The sequence below is a fragment of the Fukomys damarensis genome, unplaced genomic scaffold, assembly GCF_012274545.1.
Source record: "Fukomys damarensis isolate Sample0158 unplaced genomic scaffold, DMR_v1.0_HiC HiC_scaffold_33, whole genome shotgun sequence".
NCBI lineage: Eukaryota > Metazoa > Chordata > Mammalia > Rodentia > Bathyergidae > Fukomys > Fukomys damarensis.
In genome coordinates, this window is record NW_022900945.1 from 17877419 (window position 1) to 17897988 (window position 20570).

The following is a 20570-nucleotide window of genomic DNA, read 5'->3' on the forward strand; positions in this document are numbered from 1 at the left end:
GAGGAAGGAGGGAGGGAGGGGGAGGGGGAGGAAGAAGAAGGAGAAGGAGGAGAAGGAGAAAGAGAAGAAGCTGCATCTGGGAAATCCAAAGGCAAAAGAAACAAAAAGAAATAAAACCCTCAGACATGTTTATATATTCATTAGAACAAGAAATTAGATAAATACAGAGCAACTTTTAAAATTTAGAATTCTGAACAGGCTGAGGCATGAAAGACAATGGACCCTCCTTTCTTCCTTTTGCTTTCTTTCCCCACACACAGCAAAGATAGAGCATGTTTTTAAATATCTTTAAGGACATCAAGTTGCACTGGAAACCAGATAAACATCTCCCTAGCCCTAGACCAGTGCAGTGGAGATCCCGGAATTTTGGAAAGAGAGACAAAGGGAGGTTCTGTAACATACAGAAAAGACAATGCAGTGAGATTGTTGCAATGAATGCAGAAGAAAAAGATGAAAGAAAATTCAGACGTGGCAATGGATATTGGAACAAAGGTGTTCTGCTGTTGAATCCCAGATTAAGAAATGAAATGAAATAGGAAGGATTCAAATGTATCCTATAGAAACTTCCTTACAGTAAAGGAAGAACTGAATTTACATGTTGAAAGAGTATACTGCTTCAGGAGCAATTAGCATGGAGCTTTTCAACACCAGGCCCTACCCTGATAAACCTGATAAAGGTTTTGAATTTCAGTAATTAAAATTTTATGTGTAAAAGTTAGGCCATCCCCCAAGTCAGGGGGAGGAAGGAGAGGTTCAGGCTGGCCTCAGACACCATTGCAATGATACTCAATGCCAAAATATAAATGAACAGTGAGGTCTAGGGAAAAGAAAGCAAAACAAGTCGAGCATTATACCTAGCCAAGTGGCATTTAACATAAAGGCATGAGACAGATCCCTTTAACAACAGCAAAGAGTAGAAAGCTATGGGTCCTATTGAATATGAACATACAACTTAATGATTCCAAATGAGGAATTTGGAGAAGCAGTGTGCAAACCTCATGACAAACACTGATGTCTAAATGAAGTAGTAATTATAAGTAAGCATGGTAATCACAATTATACAATAAATGTAAATGTTGTAAACCTGGGCAAACTTACAGTATAATAAATTGGATGTGAGAAAAGAAGTGAGAGAAGATAGAAGACTTCTAATTTCCTTACAGCAAAAAGTCAGCTAATACAGTGTAAAATTATGGCATATGGTTAAAATAATGACTGACATCTCATAAAATACTTTGTAAATCCTGGGTGGAAGGAACCCTTATCAACAGTTTTCATTTTTCACTTCAGCCTTTTTTTGTTGTGTGTTAAATTCACTAACATTTATTTTCATTTCAGATGCTGGTAAATTGGATTGTTTATAGTATAAGTAAAATTAAATTGAATATAAATACTTTATACTAAAAAGTGATACAAATTTTATAAAATTGGTATTGTTCCCCCCCCGCCTCTCTCCCTCCCTCTTTCCCCTGTGCACAGAGACAACTGCTATAATGTTACTGATGCTATGAATATGTTCATATTCTTTATAGTTGTCATAATAAGGGAGACTTTGAATGTTGCTTTTATACATTTTGGAATTGATAGTAAAGACCCTCTTAGCCAGGCATGGTGGTGCATCCTAGCACTGTGCACAGCTGAGGCAGGAGAATCCCAATTCCGAACCCAGCCTGGGCAACTGAGTAATTTAGCAAGACTCTGTCTCAAAATAAAATAAAGGAGCTGGGCAGTAACTCTGGGAAAGTACCACCATCACAGTAGAAAAGATGGCCCGAGGGCATCACAAGAAGCAACAAGACTCCACCCTTTGCAGCCTCAAAATTGCAAAAGTGAAAGACTTCCTTGAGAAGAAAGCCCTGGAGCACCATGTTCAAGAAGAGTGATAGCCTAGGGAAATTGTTCTGGATTTGGTTCACAGGCACTGGACCCCTAAAGCCAAGACAGAAGGAAGCCTGGCTACTGCTCCAGCTGGCAGCAGACCATGGTGTCATCCACATGGTACTGCTTTTAGATGCATGCAGAATGCAACAGTTATGGGGTCAGGCAGGTGTCCACCCAGATGTCAGAAGAAGGCCTGGGCGGCCAGGCAGGTGCCCTGAGAGAGCAGTGTGTGAAGCTGTGGGTGTGAAGCTGAAGGTACAGTGGAGACCCCAGAAGTTTAGCAGAGCTAGAAACATGGATTGTCTGAGGAAAACTGCAAGGAGGGAGCACAGCTAGCCCAAGAGAGAAGCCACCAGAAGTGCCATAGGGGCAGAGCCAAGCAAGCCCTTTGGAGTTCACAACTTGCCACAGATTGCCAACGATGCTGGAAGGGGAACTGTGGGATCTAAGGTTTGCCCTGCTGGATTTTGGACTTGCTTGGGTCCCATTCTTTTGTATCCTCCTGTGTGTAACTTTTGCAATGGAAATGTCTATCTTGTGCCATCGAATGTCGGAATGTTTAATTTTCTTTTCATGTGTACAAGGGCTTGCAGCTCAGAGTCTGCCTTAAATCTCAGAGGAAACTTTGGACTTGGACTTTTCAGCAATGCTGAAACTGTTAGGATTTTTGCAACTCTTTGAGATGGACTAAATGCCTTTTTCATAAAGGAATGTTCATGAGTCTTTGAGGGGCCAAGGGAGAATTGTTATGGTTTGTGTCTAGATGTTACCCCCAAAGCCTCATGCAGTCACAGGGCTTTTTCAGAGGTGACTGAATCTAGAGTGTATGATGCTGGGATAAAGGGTGTATGTTTACTAAATCAGTCCACTAACTGGTTTGGCACCTCCCTAACCCCAGTAGTCAGGATAAAAGGAACAGAAAGATGCTATTAAGGCCCCCTGCTGCTTTTCAAGTCTTCTGTGTGCAAAGAACTGCTTCTCCTCTGTGATGCCCTTTGCTATGTGCCACTCTGCCTTGGAGCCAGACAACTATGGGCTGAAACCTCTACGAATTTTGAGCTGAACAAACTTTCCAGGCCAGGGATATAGCTCAGTAGTGCTGCTGCCTGCCTCGCAAGCCTCAGTCCCAGGTTCGATCCCCAGTACCCTAAAAAAATTTTTTTTACTAATAAATAAATAAACCTTTCCTCCTTTAAATTTAAATTTGGATGTAGGGTATCTGTCTCAGCAATGAGAGGAAAGTAACTAAGACAGAAATTGGTACTGAAAGAGGGGCAATTGCTAGGTGATGTCACCTGGCCATGCAGCTTAAGAGCCTTGAGAATTATTTTCGAAAGATTTTGAGAGACCAGCCAATGAGGCAGCTCTGGTACACTCTAAACACTCTGCTCAGAGATGGGAAAATCAGAGTACTGATGGAAATGCTGCCAGTTAGGCTGAGGCTCAGGAGGCTTCTGCTGAGAAGGATTGCATTGGCTGCTGTATCCCAGGCAGTGTATGTTGTGCTTTGGCAGGAAATTGGTCTGCATTTTGCTTTTGTTTAGAGACACTGCCTGGGTGGCAGAAAAATTTCAACGGAGTATAGTGTTGGCATAGTGGCATAGTTATTATTGGGGACTCTTGGCTGGATCTCTGTTGGAAATTAAGAGCAGAGAGCCAGCAGGGTGATTCAAAGCATTAGGCCAGGGGAGAGGCTCCAGTGGAGCTGTGGATTGCAAAGAAACAGAGGAGGACATGGTTATTGAGAAGAAATAGGACAATGGAAAAATGACCTGAGGCCTTTTACCAGGAGGGAAGAGTGTATTTGGAATGCAGGAGATCCCTTAGGGTGTCTTTCAGTGTTGCCTTGCCTGATGTTAAAGTTAATGGGAAGTAAGGATGTTGATTTTAATAGTCACTGTTATGATTTTAATGTAATAATATGATGTTGAGGTATATAATACCGTTTTTTTAGGTATTGCTAAATTATGTACATAAATGGAAACTCCAGGAGTTTTAAAATTTGAAGTTATAATGTGAAAAGGAGTGCAATAATAATTGTATATATGTAATTGTTATATTAATGTAAATAGATAAAGATATATAAACTTTTCACAAATCTGCCACCAGATACTGTGGTTTAAGGGAATATGTCTGGTTATCAAGTTGATCAGGGGTGGACTGTGGTGGATTAACTAATGGTCAATTTGGAATGCCCAGCAGAACTGAGTCAGCATGGTTCTGGGAATGCAAGACCCACCTGAGGATTGCTACCCATGGCATAAAAAGAGAACTGGAGGGGAAGATCGTATACTGTTGATTTTTCTGGAGAATCTTGCTGTGGCTGGTTTTCTTGGTATGAATTCTGCTATTCTTGTTGTCAGAGGAGCTCCAGTCTTCGCTGTTGCCAGCGATAGCTGCTGTTCTCAACAGAGGAGCTTTGGTCCTAGCCTTGAGCGTCACGTTCTGGCTCCAGTGCAGACCCCTCAGCCTTCTGGCACAAATCCTTCACTCCACAGGTACACACATTTTAGCTTCCACCATTGGCCTTTGGTCCTTCCTAGTGCAGCCTTGATAGGGACGTTGCCTTGGACTCTGGGCCCCAGGCTGGACTCCTGCAAGACAATGCCATGGGATTCTTGTCCTGGATTCTTCCAGTCTCTGGTGTGGACAGATCTTTTGCACTCCTCTGCATTTGACTTTTTGGATGAGTATTATAAAATAATCCTATAAATTATGCATCCTATATTAAATCTATTCCCTTACAAACCGAGACTACAGCAACAACCCCCCAAAAAAACCTTTCACTAGGCAGTGGCATACCATCATGCAATGTTGCTTTAGAAGAGGAAAGTAGTTGACTCTCACTACCAGGGTATCTGAGGGGACTTCCATCAAAATAAGATCTAAGAGAGCAAACTATATCATGAGCCTATTCCTATGTTCTTTTCTGGTCTCTGCTTCCCTCCTCCAGACTTCAGCCTTCAAAGACACTCCATGGAACAGAAAATGAAACCGCCAGCCACTTCACAAGAGTTGATGGTCTCAAACAAAGGAGAAGGAGGTCTTCCCGCAATGCATGAATCCCTCAAAAAGACCCAGCCTGGATCAGAATCTACTTCTGTACTTGAGCGAGGAAAGAGAAATGACTGACAGACTCAACGGAAGTGTGTGGATGAGCAGAGGGTAGGTCCCACAGCAGATGTATAACCGGATAGAAAGAGAAACACTACTAAAAATAATGATTTTGTACGGAAGAAAATTATTTTTATCATTTTGGAAAAACTATAGTTTTACCAGAGGGATAGATATAAAATTTCACTGACACTAAACCATTTAAGAAATTATTCTAATAAACATTATACACAAGAGATGCAAATGACTTTCCCAATCCTCCTAAAGTATTCTTTTAAACATGTATAGTTTTTCTTCCCACTTCTATTTTTCTCATTAGTGGGAAATCATCAAACCCAGAGATTGCTTGCACCCAATACATAAATGCATAATTAATATTCTCAATAGAGTCCATTTTATTATTTGGGATGTATGAAAAGGTATTTATTTTATCATTTTTCATCATTCCCCTTTACCACTTAATAAACTTTTTGGAGACATTTCTAAAATACAAAACATTGATATTTAACAAAAATAGGCAATTAATGTAAAACATGACTCAAAACAAGTTATACTCTGTTAACTGAATGTTATTGTGGGGGAAATGAACAAAAAGATTTTGTGAGACACTATGGTAGTTCATACCCTGTGCAAAAATTCTGGGCCGGGGATTTAGCTCAGGGGTTCTGGCGCCTGTCTCACAAGCACAAGGTCCGGAGTTCAATCCCTGATACCCAAAATAAATAAATAAATTAATTAATTAATTAATTAAAATTCTTTTACTTCCCGTTCTTTGAGAAATGAGGTCTATGCACCATCCCTTTGAACATGTGCTTATTTGAGTGATTTTATTCCTGCCAACAGAGAGCAGAGGAGGCAATGTGTAACTCCAATGAGTGGTCACAGAATAAGACAAATGCAGCCAAATTCAGCTACTCTAAATTTAGACACCTTAGCCACCGTCTAAAAATTTCAACTACCCTGAAGTACCATGCTGTGAGGAAGCCCAGGCCTATTTGTATCAATATCTGTATCTGAGGTCTGAACCAATAGCCAACATCAACTGGTAGATGCGTAAAGAATCCCTCAGATGGTCCCACACCCCATTCATTTATTCTCAGTTGTTTGGGGTTCCCAGGTGAGGTCCTAGACATTCTGGAGCATAGACAAAACATTTTAGCTTTTACCTGTTTGAATTAATGATCCATGAAATCTCAATTTAATAAAGTGGTTGTTTTAAGAGGTGAATTTAGGTGATTTGTTACACTGCAGATAAGTAGAACAGGTGTACTAAACTGTTAGGAATGTAATGGGTAAAGCCACAATAAGATTCTCTTATTTACATGTTAACTGAATCAAATAGAACTATCGAGTAATATTAGCAATGCAAAGATACGGAGCAACTGAAACTTCATACACTCTTGAAGGAACTGGACATAGAAATCGGCCAACCATTTTAGAAGACAAACTCAGCAAAATCAAATAAAATTGACAAAGCTGATGATCTATGACCATCAATTTGATTCATATGAAAATTTCCTAGAAATACACACTTTTCCGTTAGGAGACACACATAAAAATGTTTGTGGCAAAAGTATGTATAATTGGGGAGAAAATGAAAGCACTCTAAGTACAGACACACATCTACTGTGGTTTGAGGCTTCCCCTCCAAAGGTTCATGTCCTGGAAGCTTAATGTCCTGTGTGGCAGTGTCGATGATGGAGACTTTGAGATGTGAGATCCAGTAGAAGGTAATTATGTCCCAGGAAATCCACTCTCAAGAATAGGATAATGCTGATCTCATAGAACAGACTGAGCCTTGTAAGAGGAAGTTAGTTCTCATGAAAGTGTGTCACATACTACTACGAAGGAAGGCCACCCAACATACTTAGCCATTCTGCATGTGACTGGTTCTTTTTCAGTTCTCTGTCATTTCATCCCACAGTTAAAGGTTTTTACCAGGAGATTGGCACCATGCTATTTGGTCCCTGTAGTCAACAGAACTTGGAGCCAAATAAACCTCCTTGTAAATTACCTAACCTTGGGCATTCATTTCATTGTAACAATACGAAATGGACTAAGGCACCAACAAAATAAAAACAACTAAATAGAAGTAACACTAAATTGAATGCAGAAGAGGAGGTGAATGACTTAGGGCTACAAACATCACATGGCTGAACCTCAGAAGTTATTGCCAAGTGGAAAAAAAAAGATCACTGGAGAAAAATATGTAAGTATGATACAGTTTATACAAAGTTTGATATTATGTAAAATAAGACATTACTTTATTACTTAATATCTAACCTTTATGTGTTAGTATAAGGGTTAATATCAAGTATTATAAAAACCTGGCCAACCAGGTCAAATAACACATACCAAATGTCTGTGGGAGAGTTATGTGACCCCTGTAGATTTAATTTATTCGCTAATAAAATGGGGGTGATAATAATAATACCTATCTCAGAGAAGACTTTATGAGGATTTAGTACTTGTAAAGCCTTTAGAAAACTGCCTAGAACATTGTAAATGTTCATTTGGCTAATATTATTATTAATAAAATTAAAAGACACTCATGGAAATGACCAACACCACACTCAGGGCCAAGAGTACTCTCAGAGTGGGGAAGAAACAGCAAACAGGGTTAAAACTCAGGGCTCTGGCGACTTCTGTCATCAGTGCTTATTTTCATAACCCATATGGCACATCCATGAGTATTCATTCTATTTTTATATATTCATATGTATTCAATAATCCACAACAATTAGGGAAAACAACAAAGACTACCTCGAGATTTCTAGAAAAACCTTAACTAAGCATACATACTAAATCTGTGAAATGACACTTCTGGCTGAGCCAATGTGGAAACAGCTTTTCAATCAATAAACATCAAAATGCCAAGCAAATCAGAACAACAGCTCAAAAGCTCAGATTATTTTAAAAGAAAATAACAGAACGCCCTAGGTGCTACAAATGAAAAGGGCACTCAATGCCACAGTGAAATCAGGAGCCAATAAGCTCGCTCATGGGAATCCTGGGCCTGGCCATGGAGTTATCTTGCCCACTGAGGTTAGGCAGTATGGCCTTAGGTACAAAAAAGGAGAGTAACAGATAATTTTGTCATAAATTTAGAGCCTAAAGACTGAACATCCATGAAAAAGACAATAAACTCCAACCACAACCCCTGAACAATGGGAAGAAAGGAGACTGTTATTTTGAGAAACACATAGGGAAAAACAAAACAGTGAGAAACTTTATCTCCAATCCTGGACCTCACACATAACAGAACCAAACATGTGATGTGAGATAAAGCAGAGTAACTGATACAGAAACTTGTTTGAGACGAGTCAAACCTTTTTATCAGATATAAATTCAGAACCATAAAATGATGATGTTTTCACAACCCCGTATTTCCTCCGAGAAATAATCTAAAGATGCTATTTAAAATTTATATTGATTTTAAACTTAGTCAAGACTCAGCAAATTAAAAATAGGAATCAGCACTTCTAGAACTTGGGGTAATAAAACAAACAAAAAAAAGGTATTATATAGCCTCAAAAAATAAATGTTAAGAGGCTGGTAATGTTGGGAAAAGAATCAAATGGAAACTTTAGAAACAAAACATATTGCCATCTTTAGATAAAACAGATTATTGCTTACACTAAGGTGAGAGGGGAGAACTGAATAAACAACTCAAAATGTAGCAGAGACAGATTGAGAGATTTGTAGATAAAATGCTTTCTAGACCTGCTGCTCTGCTTCTACCTGGGATTGGATTTCACCATTTCTTATATTCTGCATCTTCCAAATTTTTACACTTGTTCCCCCAACCCCAATCTCCAAGCAACTAAGTGAATACTTACCTCTGTCAATCTGTTACAGTGTTTCATCATTTTGTATTCAGATTTCTAGATTCTGATTGCTAATATAATTGGGCCTCTTTATTTTTAAATTTGCCCTTTATACTTTTCTATGAATTATTTATGTTCTTTAATTTGTATCTGGGTTGTCTTTGCTAGAACTAACTTTAGAGTTGAAATCAATCCTTTGTAATATATACTGCAACATAGTCTTCCAGAATAACATTTGATTTTAAATTTTATTGGTGGAGGTTTTCATTCATAAATTTCAAATTTATGGTTTAGAGTAGGTTGAATAGTGATAAATTTTGTCAGCTCTTGTTTGTCTGGAAAAGTATTTCTTTGTCCCTAACTTATGAAAAGTAGCTTTGACAGATAAAGTATTGTTGATTAACAGACTTCTTTTGTTTTTTGTTTTTAGCAGTTTGAATATATTTTCCAACTCTGTCCTGGCCTTCAAAGTTTTGGTGAACAAATCTTCTTATAGTTGCATTAGAACTCCCTTATATGGGATGTACTCTTTTTCTTTTTCTTTCAAATTCTTTTGATAGTTTGATTATAATGTACCTCGGTGAACTTGTCTTTGAGTTGGACTGATGGTATAGAAGAAAAATAATCCATTTTTTTCTCATTGCCAGGAGCATTTTATTTTGCATAGTGTCCAGAACAATGGCTCCTTCAAGATGCCTGTGTCCTAATCCGCGGAACCTGAAAATATGTAACTTTACACTGCAAAAGGGAACGTGCAGATATCATTATAGAATCAAAGGAGTCCTTTATAAGAGAATCTTTCCAGGATATAGTTAAAGAGAAATATGATAATGGAAGAGTCAGAGACATACAATGTTGTTGGTTCCAAAACAAAAACAAAAGCAGGAGTCATGAATGTATGGCTCAGTTGTGCAAATACTACTGCATGCTATTAAATAGCATAATTTTACCTTTGCTTCTCAACCACTTTGAGTCATCTTACATATAATGTAAGCTAAGGCTAAAGTTTGGAACCGGAATGTGTTGAAGGCTCAGTTCCCCACTGTAGTGATGCTCAGAGATGAGCCTTGGAGAGTGACTGGATCACAAGGGCTCTGATCTCATAGGTGCAGTAATGCATTGATGGCACCATAACTTAACGGGATATTGGGAGATACAGGAAACTATTGGAGTGAGGCTTAGATGGAGGAAGTGGGTCACTGGGGTTTACCTCTGAAGGGTACAGGTGGTCCCCGGAACCCTCTTCTCTTGCTTTCTCACTTCCTGGGTGCCTTAAGGTTTCTGCCTCATCACAGCCCAGAAACACCGGCTGAAATCTCTGAAGCTGTGAGCCCAAATAAATCTCCCTCCTTTAAGTTGATTTTCTCAGGTAAAGTTGACAAAACACTTTGTCCAAATGACAGAAATTGGGAGGTACGAAGAATAGCAGATGGGAGAGGATTTTTATCTTACAAAATGAGAGCTCAGAGGCATCACTGAAAGTTGATGGAGCAAGAAAAAGAGACTTAAGTAGATATGATTTAAAGTTACTCAGAGGCACCAGTAGAAGAACTGAAGATGACATTATTCATTATTAACAATTGAAAATTAAGATAAGGAAGGAGAAAAGCGGGACATGGGAAATAAGATAATGCTTAAAGTTTCAAATCAGCAAATGGCAATATAAATGCAATTGAATGATAAAATTTATCTTACACTCTACTCAGGGTAAAGAAAATATAGTTCCTTTATTTTTTATCAGTCTGGTTTTCCCCATCAGAGAACCCCATCACCACCACCATTTGGCCCATGGAGGAAATAAGTGGTTTTTATGCCATTCATTTGCAAGCATAATCCAGGCTATTAAATCTGTTACTTTAAAAATTAGTCACTCATGTGACTCTACCTGAGATAACATGTCTGCAGGGAGAGAGAGAAGGGAGGGTTTACCTGTGTGTCTCTGTTGCACTGGAGAAAGTGGGTTTTACCTTGTGCTCAACTTTGAGTACGACTGGCCAGCATCTACCACTCTGCCATAGGGCACGATACCCGTGTGTGTTTCAATTCTTTTGTCAAACTTCTCCACCTACAGGGCATTTTGATAGGTGTGACAGTTAATAGTGTGGCGTCAATTTGAATTAGAAATGCCTACCTGATTGGTTTAGCACAGTTCTGGGTGTGCCTGGATAATGGACTTACTGAACAGAAAAAACTGAGTGTGGGTGGCACCAACCAAAAGACTTGTAGCCTGGATGGAATAAAAGGGGAAGGAAGGAAGTCTGGCTCCTGTTTCTTCAGGGGAGCTCCGGTCTTCGTCATCGCCCTTGGACATTCATCTCTAGGTTTCCACGACAGACGCTTCAGTCTTCAATGCAAACTCTTCAGGTTCCTGATACGGACTTGCATAGGCTCTACAGTAAGCTCCAGGCCTTTGAGTTTTGACTGGAGCTTTTGGATCCCCAGCCCACAGACAACACTTCATTCTTCTACACCTGACTTTGCAGGCAACCAATGTAAGCCTATCTTGTAAATCCTATATATATATAATATGTAAAAGCTTTCCCTCTAGTGAACTCTAACCCATACACTGGGCACTGGCCCAAGTCAGCACTCATTTCCACAAAATACCCCAGTGTCTTCCAGTCCCCTCAAGTTCCGCTTCCTCAGAGTTCACAACAGCTTTTGTTCATACTCCACATTTGGCTGCCCCAAGCAGTAATTCCCAGGACACGAGGATGCACTACCATCTGTTGTAAGACAGCAGCTGGTATTTAGTCACAAATAATTAAAATACCAAAGATACTCATTGATTTATTTTGGGTTAACATTAGAGCAGATCTGAGTAATGACCTTAACAACAGTTTTCCAATAACTTAATTCTACCACACTTTCTTTCCTGAGTGGGCAAGAGAAGAATGACAACCACGGCCCTACAAATACCCAGGAGAATGTGTCACAGACAAGTGGATCACAGTTGTGAATGCCAGGACAGATATGTGCAGAATTGTTGGCATGCTTATTTGAGGCAGTTCCTGTACAAGAGGTAACCAATGCATATAGTAAATGTTTAAAAAACATATCACAGTAAGACAATTTGCCATTAATCCTCCTCAAGACAACCCCCTCTCCTCAAATACACTTATCATATTTGTTACTCTCTGAAGCAGTTCTATAAGTCCTCTTTTGTGGTGTCTTTATGAGGTGTAATTAAAAAAACACAGTGAGCACTGCTGCTCAGTGCCACCCAACAGAAAGAAAGGTTAATAAAAACATCACAGTGTGTTCTCATCCACATTATTTATCAGATCTGGCACTGTGCAACTTCTGGTCTTTCTGAAAAGCCAAAACAACCATAAAAAAAAAATCAACATTTTGCATCCCAGAATTGCTTCAGAAAGTGGCAAGAATAATGGAATAAATGTACTCCAAGTGAAGGAGAGTATTTTGAGAGGGATAAAGGGTAATGTCTCACTGCAATAAGCTTTTCAAACATTCACCATATTTTCTGATGACACCTCTTATTGCTCATGCTGTACTCTCACTAGATGCACCACAGTCTTGGTGCTTATACCCAGGATTTTAGGCCTCTTTGGATCAATCTAGCAGTCCCTTCACATAATGTGTATTGATTAATTGATTGACTGCCCAAATATTAAATTGAGTATACTCTGGGCACACTGGCTCAAGAAGGTCACAGGCTAACATAAGCTATTGATTCTGATACAAAAAAATTATATGTTACAGCTATTTTTCTATATCAGAAGTACCATTAATAGAATGAGAATGGTCTTTAAAGTAACATCTAACTAGAATAATGTCTTGGCCCTATCATCTACAAGAAATGAACAAGTGACTTAAACTGGCTGATTCCCAGTCTCCTCACTTGTACAATGGAGCTTAAAAATAAAAAAAAAATTAAAGCAAGTTTGAAATGAAAAAGATCACCTAAAGCATCAAATGCATGTCCTACTTCAAGGAAGGTATGCAGTGAATATTCATTCTGTTCCTTTCTCTCTTTTCTTCAGGGGCTATGGGTACATGATATGCTTAAGGACAAAGGAGCAAGAAAATCTTGGATATCAAAAAAGTGATGTCTGGTAATTGGGCCCAGAAGATGATTTTTCTTTGCACCTGGTGCTAGCCCTGACGTTGGGCTATGAGTGTCCACAAGATGAATCTTAAGGCTAATCTTTAACCTAACTTTTTTAGTCAAGTCTACAGGCTTTGCTGGCTGGGCTCTCTGTTAAGACAAGTGCCCCATTATGCCTTTTCCTCCCATTTTTAGAAAGATGACTAATCCACTCTCCCTCTGAGAGAGTAATGCTTTGTAAATTGTTGTCCTTGCCCAGATCTATGACTATATTGCAGGAACCTTCAAGGTTCATGGCGTCTTGGCACTTCCTGAGATGACATCACTATTAATCTAAAAGCTGGAATGGAGCAGCCTTTCCTTATGCACTCTTAGGAATTAGGGGGCATTCTACCAGAACAGGTGTACATTGGAGCACCTATGGAACCACCCAGGAAACAATCAAAACTACATTCAATTCCTGTTAACCCTACTTTCTCCCTGAAAAGTCCTCTTTTTATGAAACATTTGTTAAGCATTGTTTTGTCTGGGTCTTGGAGATAATCACGTTACTCTAGAAAGGAAGTGAAGTAGCATTTCTTGGCAGCCAAATTTGAATTCTGCTTTTCAAACTATTGAAAGAGCTTCTGCAGCTGGCGGAAGATATCAGCTTATTTGAGGAGAGGAATGAGAAACTCATCAAAGAATTATACCTCCTTAGGGTAATTTTAATCTAAGTAGGACAGATGCCATCTGCCTAGCATAACTCCTTCATTCATTCATTTGCTCATTCAGAAATATTACTGTATCTGTGTTACAAGGGCCTTGTACTAAGGGCTTGTGATACAAAGATGAGATGAAACAAAGATAGGAGACACACATGTGAACAAATAATCAGGTGCAAAAACAAATGTGTAAGGAAAGTGCAGCGAGAGCTGGCAGAAAGGACTATGAAAGAGTAAAAGGGAAGAAGCTGCATAACATTTTATAGCACAAGTGAGACCTGGGCTTGGTTTTCAGGATCCATAGGTGTATATCAACAGGGAAGAGCTTTCCAGGCAGAGGGAACAAGTATTAAACACCACTAGGTGAAGAGGGAACTAAAATTAATGTTCTGTAACACTGAATCACCAGATAGCAATGAAAAAGTGGTAAGAAATGAGATTAGAGGGCAATTCAGAGTCATATCATGAGAGGCATGACACACCACACCAAGAACTTCGGACTTTGTCCTGTAAGCTGTTGAGAACCATTACAGGATGTTAATTGGAAGATATGAAACAATCAAGTTGCATTTTAGAGATTAGGTTGTGTTATGCACTGAATGTTTGTGTTCCCCCAAAACTGATACATTGAAATTTTATCCCAAATGTAGATATCTAGAGGTGGAGGTCTTTAGGGATTAATTACATTGTAAAGGTAGAACTCCTATTACTGAAATTGGTGCCCTTATAAGAAGGGGCCAGAAAGCTAGCTGGCGGTCTTTTCTGCCACATGAAAGCAGTCATGTAAGCAAGTCTACCACCCAGAAGAGGAACTAACTCTACAGGCACACTGATCTCAGACTTGCAGCTTCTGGGACTATGAAGAACAAATTTCAACTGTTTGAGATCCACCATGTCTGTAGTAACTTGCTCTAACAGCCTGAACTAAGACAGGTAGGAGCAAAGAAGAATGGGTCCTAAGATATGCTAAGAGTGCATAAGATTCCAGTATAAAGACAATTAAGCTCCAAAGTAAAGTGTAAAGGAGGAGACAAATTGCAGGGCTGGGTGACAGTTATATTAGAAAATGAAGGATTCTTAGCTTCCAGGTTTGAGAGGCAGATATGTGTGGGGAGACTGAATCACTGTGGCTGTCCAGTTGGCAGTTAGAAATATTGCTCTCAACTAGTCAGAGAGATCTGAATGGGCATACACATTTGCAAGTGCAAGTCATCATGCATAACACAGGTAATAGCTGAATCTTGAGGGATAATGAGGTTATTTCTAGGAGACTATGCAAGACAGGGGTCACAAATGGACAACTCAAGGCCAAATAAGAGCAGCAGATATACTTGGCTTGGCTTGAATAATTCTCCGAAGTACTCAAACTCATTGCCAACATTTCAAAGTTGGAAAATATAACAAGGAAAGAAAAACTGAAGTTCTAGCTTTTCCAGAAAAATAAGAAGATCTGGCAATGCTGGGCCCATATCCTTTCATGGCAACAATTATTTAGGGCAGATCAGCCACTTTGAAAGGTGCATCCAGATAAACATTCTTGTCTCTGTCCAGCCTTGTTTTCTGACACTGCCTGTTTGATCCCTGATGGTCCAGGTCTGCAAAGAGCAGTCTAAAGAACAGCAAAAGCAAATAGGTCTACTACAGTAACAGAATATCTCCCAAAAGATGACTATGTCCAAATCTTTAGAATACGTGATGATAAATGGCAAAGGGAATTTAAAGTAGCAGATGAGGCTGAGGCTGCTTATGAACTGAACTTCAAATAAGGTGTCCTAGGCTACCCAAATAGGCCCAGTACAATCTTCAAATTCTTTAAGAAGAGGTGAGAGTGATACAGCATGAGAAGGACTGGGCTCAATGGTGCTAGATTTGAAGATGGTGGAACAGAATGTTCTGTACGTGTGCCAATCCACACATGGAATGAAAACTTTATGTACTGCAAACATGCATTAATAATGCTTTAAAAAAATAGAAGAGGAAGGCAGGAGAGGAAAAAGATACGACTAGAGAAGTATTGACCAGCCCCTGATGATTCAACCAAACTTCCACTTTGAAGTGGAAGATGGCCAAGAGTCAGGGATTGTCTGGGAAAGCCAAGAAAACAGTTTACCCTGGAGCCTCAAGAAAGGAATGCAGCACTGAAAGCACCTTGATTTTACCCAGTGAGCCCATCTAACTTACAAATTACAAGATTACATGTTTGTATTCTTCAAGCCACCAGGAAATTAATTTAGGGCTCACAGCAAAGAAGTAGCCAGGGGAAGAGATTGAGGAAAAAAAAAAAACAGAGATGGGAGAGTACCAGGTAGAGTGCAGTTAAAGAATAAAGACCTGACCCATTTTGAAGAAGAAGCCATCAATTGACAGGGCAATAGCAAGCCCAGTAAGGAAGGCAAGGGATAAACTGTATCGATGATTAAACATCTGGGCACAACAAAATCACCCAAGGGCCTTCCTAGAAAGACCAATTCTCAGGGTTCACCCCAAGCTACTGCTCTAGATTACTGTCATATGTGGGGTGTGTGTGTATGTGTGCAGGTGACCTTGAGAGAATAAAATAATCCAGTGCTCCATTAGTTAAATGTACTTTTCATACTTATGATTTAGCCTTTACATTTAAGGCTCCTTGCAGCTGTTTAACAGAAGGAAACCCATTTGGAATTTAACAGTACATTACGTTACAGCTATTTATCTGCATGATATTTTTTCCTACATAGATAATAAACTCCTTGCAGGCTACAGGTGCTTGCCTAAATATCTGCTGAACAGACAAATGAAATGAATACAGCCACTGGTGGAGTCTAGGTTTTTCTAAAGCTGGCAGAATGAACAGAAATCATTTCTCCTTTAAGCCTCTGTAAATTAAATAACTCAAGTTATTATGCACATCCATTTGTTATATGGGCAGGGTCCTAATTTTCTATTTAGATGCCTGGAATCCTCTGCTGCTTGTCAGCTCATCAGAACCTGTCAGGACTAATGCTCAGAAGGGAGTCTTGCATCGAGGTACAAAACACCTCCTTTCACAGTTCCATTCCTGAAATTGCCTTTAGCAAAAATAAAGTCCTTTAGATAAAATGAAGTCCATCTCTCTCCTAATTCTGTGTTACAGAGAACAATCCCAGCTCTGCGCCAACCTCAGGGGTTAGCCTCTGACGCCTACTGATCTAAAAGCACCAATCCCAGGGAGAGGCTGAGCCACTACAGATGCCCTTCACTTAGCATAATTCTGAAGGTCCAAACACATCTTGTGGGCTCTGGACACAGAAGATGATGGGGACCAAACTGACTTTTCCACTTAAGGTAAGTTAGCAAGGCCAAGGAGAGAGAGTCTAGCACTGCTGCAGGACTGCAAGTAAGAATTCCAAGTACTGGGTTCATGGAACGCTAGGCTTCTAAGCTGAACTTCAAGCCAAAGGAAGAACCATGAACTGAGATGGAGAGCGCAGGGTCCGGGCCACTCTGAGGGACGTCCTGCCTCCCTCGAAGAAGAGGGTCGACCGACTGGATGGGCAGAAGCGTGGGTACGGAAGGCAGTGTGCTTCCACGCCAGTGATGGTGGAAACAACTGCGGCAGTGCTGAAGGAGGTGGGACAGAGCCAGGCTGCAGAGGGTTAAGGACACCTTTTCGAAAATCGCAGAGGAGATGCAAAAGTAGGTCAGGGTGCCCAAAAGAAATGCCATAACAAAGGGAGACTTTTTTCTTCTGTCCTTTTGCTTGTTTCTATTTTAGGTTTTAAAAGGGTTTAAGCAAATCTATTGTCTGAGAAAGGGAGAAACTTAAAACATAGGAAAGAAAGCGAAGAAACAACAAAGCTGAAGATGACATGAAAAGGTGGGGGGGTCAACACCAGTCACAGGTGGGTTAGTAATATTTATCGAGCACTTAACATTGTACCAGGCACTGTCCTATGTACACTACAAAGACAAGCACAGCCCTTTCCTAGTGACATTTGCAGTCCAGTGACAGTTTATTTCCGTCCTCTTTAGTTGTAAATAACTAAAGAAACCTAATCAGCTTAAGAAAAAAAGAAAAGCAACCAGCCTGTGTGATGGGAAAAATTAAAAGCCCAGAGACACTGTTGCCTCCAAATAATAAAATGTCATGAGGATTTTCTCTATTTTTCCTCCCTCTTCCTCTACCTGTTTCTCACTCTTCCTTCCCTTTTCTTTCAACTTCACTTTTCTCACTGTTGGCTTCATCCTCAGGCAGTCTGCATGGGTATGGTAACAGATGATGCTCAAACCTCCACCATTATGTGGTTCTGAGATCCATAGAATCAATCTACCTTTTAATGGCTCAGGTTTCAGTTGTGTATCCATTCTGACACAATAACATGGCTAAGGAAATAGCATGGTTTGATTGGCCAAGACAGATCCCATGTCCACGTGGATCTGGAGCAGGAGTAGATGGTGATCAATACCAATTCAACGCAGGGACTAAGAATGGAAGAGGATGCTTCCAAAAAAACAAATTTGGGTTACTTAGGCAGAAAAAAGCACACTAGGGAGAAAAAAAGGACTGAAGTCCATTACACAGGCATGGCCCTCGAATGGAGGAAGTGTCCTTCATGTCCTCAGGCTGAAGGGGAGTAGGAAAGTAGAGTGCCAGAGTGGACAACTTTGAAGTCGCTGGGGTGAAGATGAGTCCCTACACAAAGGATAGTGCAGAGAGTGGAGGTCAGCGCACATGGAGAAAGGGTAGGAGCAGAGGAAGGTTTGGAGTGCAGAGGGAAAGGGTTAAAGTTTGGAAGAGCAGCTGGTGGAAATAGGAGAAGGGACTGCCCAGTGACAAGAGAATTTTCAGGGTTAGCTGATTTTGAAAACCACGAATTTGTCATCTTCCTAATCCACAGAGTTGTATAATTTTCTCCACAGGCTCAGCCCTGAATAATGATAACCATGGCCATTTGTGTTGAAATGACACAGTAAGGACCCCAATTTTTCTGCCCATTTTGGGTCAATGAGGCTAGCAGCAGATCCTTAAGAGTTGTTGTTGTGTGAGCACTCCCAAGCCTCCAGAAGAGGTCACGAAGAACAACAGAGCGGGGGCCTCTATGAGTAGGGATTAGGTGACACAACCACTACTTCTCAGGAAGCCACCCTGGAAGCAGAAAGCTCACAGGTTGGCAAGAGAATGCCCACTATTTGGACTTTACCTGGACCTTGGTGCCTAGGAGATGAAAACTGTGTAGCTGCACCTTTGGCTGGTAATTAGCACGTAGTGCATAAGTCTGTCCCTTATGTTTTCCTCTTTCCACTATCACAGAACTGAATTTTGTTATGCTTCTATGGAATATCCATCGCAGGAGGTTTGAAATCCTATTTAACCCTTTCATCACACTGATAGTCTTGATTTTACAGAAGAAGACATCAAAGCTCAAGATGCTGATAAACCTGCCCAACATGACAGCCAGCAAGGAGAGGGGCTGTAGTGTGTAAAGGCTAGGGCTCTGTCATCTGACCTTGTATCACCCATCATGAAACATCCTAGGACACTGTTCCAGGATGAACACCACGCCCTAAACTAGGATCCAAGGATTCCTGGAAGCCCTGAAACATATTCTTAAGTTCTGCGAGTATGTTTCCCTCTTTTAAAGAGCCTGTAATTGTTTCTGAGAGACTCTGGCCTGGAGACAATGCTCACTTTCGGGGAGAAGCCCACAGTTACCGTGGGCAGGTGCAAAAAAGAGCTGTGGGAGCAAGGACTGAGCTCGCTGTGATGGAGGTCACAAAGGAAAGGAGACACCTGGCTAACTGCAGCAGTGCCTTTGCCAGGGGCAGGCTGAGGAGTGGAGGAGGCTGCCATGTGGAAAAGGTCAAGGACAATAATAATTATAGCAGAGAAAACTTCATTAGCCTTCAAAGGGCAAGGTCCATGGGCCTCTGGAGAAGTTCAGACCAAACTCTATGACAGTGACATCCAGCCCCTTGCTTGCCCTCAGAACGAGGAGGACCCAGAAGAGGGGCAGTTAATCAGTTCTTCATAGAACATTACATTTAAAAACACCTTTTAAAAAATTAAAAGGTATTATTAAGCCAGTTTTATAAAGGAAGAGGCTGAGCTCAGAGTAGTAAGTTCACGCAGCAATAGAGCAACAGGGGCAGAAAGCAAACTTAGGACCTTCTGGTCAGGCTTCCTCTGAGCCCACTGAAGCGCATTTCTCAGCAGAACCAGAAGAAATCACTGTGGAGGTTATTTGCTGTCTCTTTGAGCTATCTAGTTAATATACTTCCAGACCAGTGTGCTATTTATCCTTCTGCGAAAAGAGTGAGTCAACACGTCTTACAAAGAATATTTTTTTGGTGAAAAATTGTACACTTGGACAAAGGGCTTGAAGTCTCTCATTCAGCTGATGGGAAATTTTCTCTGAACTCCTGCCATTAAGTGAGACCTCCCTTAAATAAAGCCAAATGTGCCATTCGCTTCCACTGCTAAAGCCAGCACAGGTTAGGCTTAGTAATAAAGGGGAAGAAAATGAGACTTGAGAAAGCACTATAAGGATTAAACAGTGAAGGCCACAATGCACATACCCATCATTTGTTCTTTTCCATCACATTTTATGTTCGGGACAACTCTTACAGCCAGCCAAAGAAAGAGGTAGTGAACAAGCAGTTTAAAGAGAGGCCAAAGGCTTGTACAGACAGCTCCAAAGAAGATCTATAAATGGACAATAGGCACATGAAAAGATGCTTGACATAACTAATCATCTGAGAAATAAAAATCAAAACCACAAAGAGATACTACTTCATACCCAAAGGGCTGGCTACTACATTAAAATAAAAAAAATTTAAAGTGGAAAACAAAACCTAGAAAATAATAAATATTGGCAAAGATGTGGAGAAACTAGAATGTCATACCTTGTTGGCGAGAATATAAAACAGTGAAACCATGGGGAGAAATAGCGTGGAAGTTTCTCAAAAAGTTAAAAATAGATTTAAAATATGCAATTACCAGGAAGTCCACTTCTAGGT

The 20570-nt window shown here is 40.3% G+C and overlaps 1 long non-coding RNA gene across 5 annotated transcripts in view; it reads right to left on the bottom strand.

Moving 5' to 3' along the window:
- LOC104870932 overlaps positions 1–20570 on the bottom strand; it is a 72311-nt gene that overhangs the window by 18968 nt on the left and 32773 nt on the right. The window contains exon 6 of one of the 5 annotated variants that reach the window (XR_004515115.1): positions 10320–10887. The exons of the other annotated variants lie outside the window; for them this stretch is intronic. This is a non-coding gene — a long non-coding RNA (uncharacterized LOC104870932). Of the gene's footprint in view, positions 1–10319; positions 10888–20570 lie in introns of those variants that run through there. 5 annotated transcript variants of the gene reach the window in all.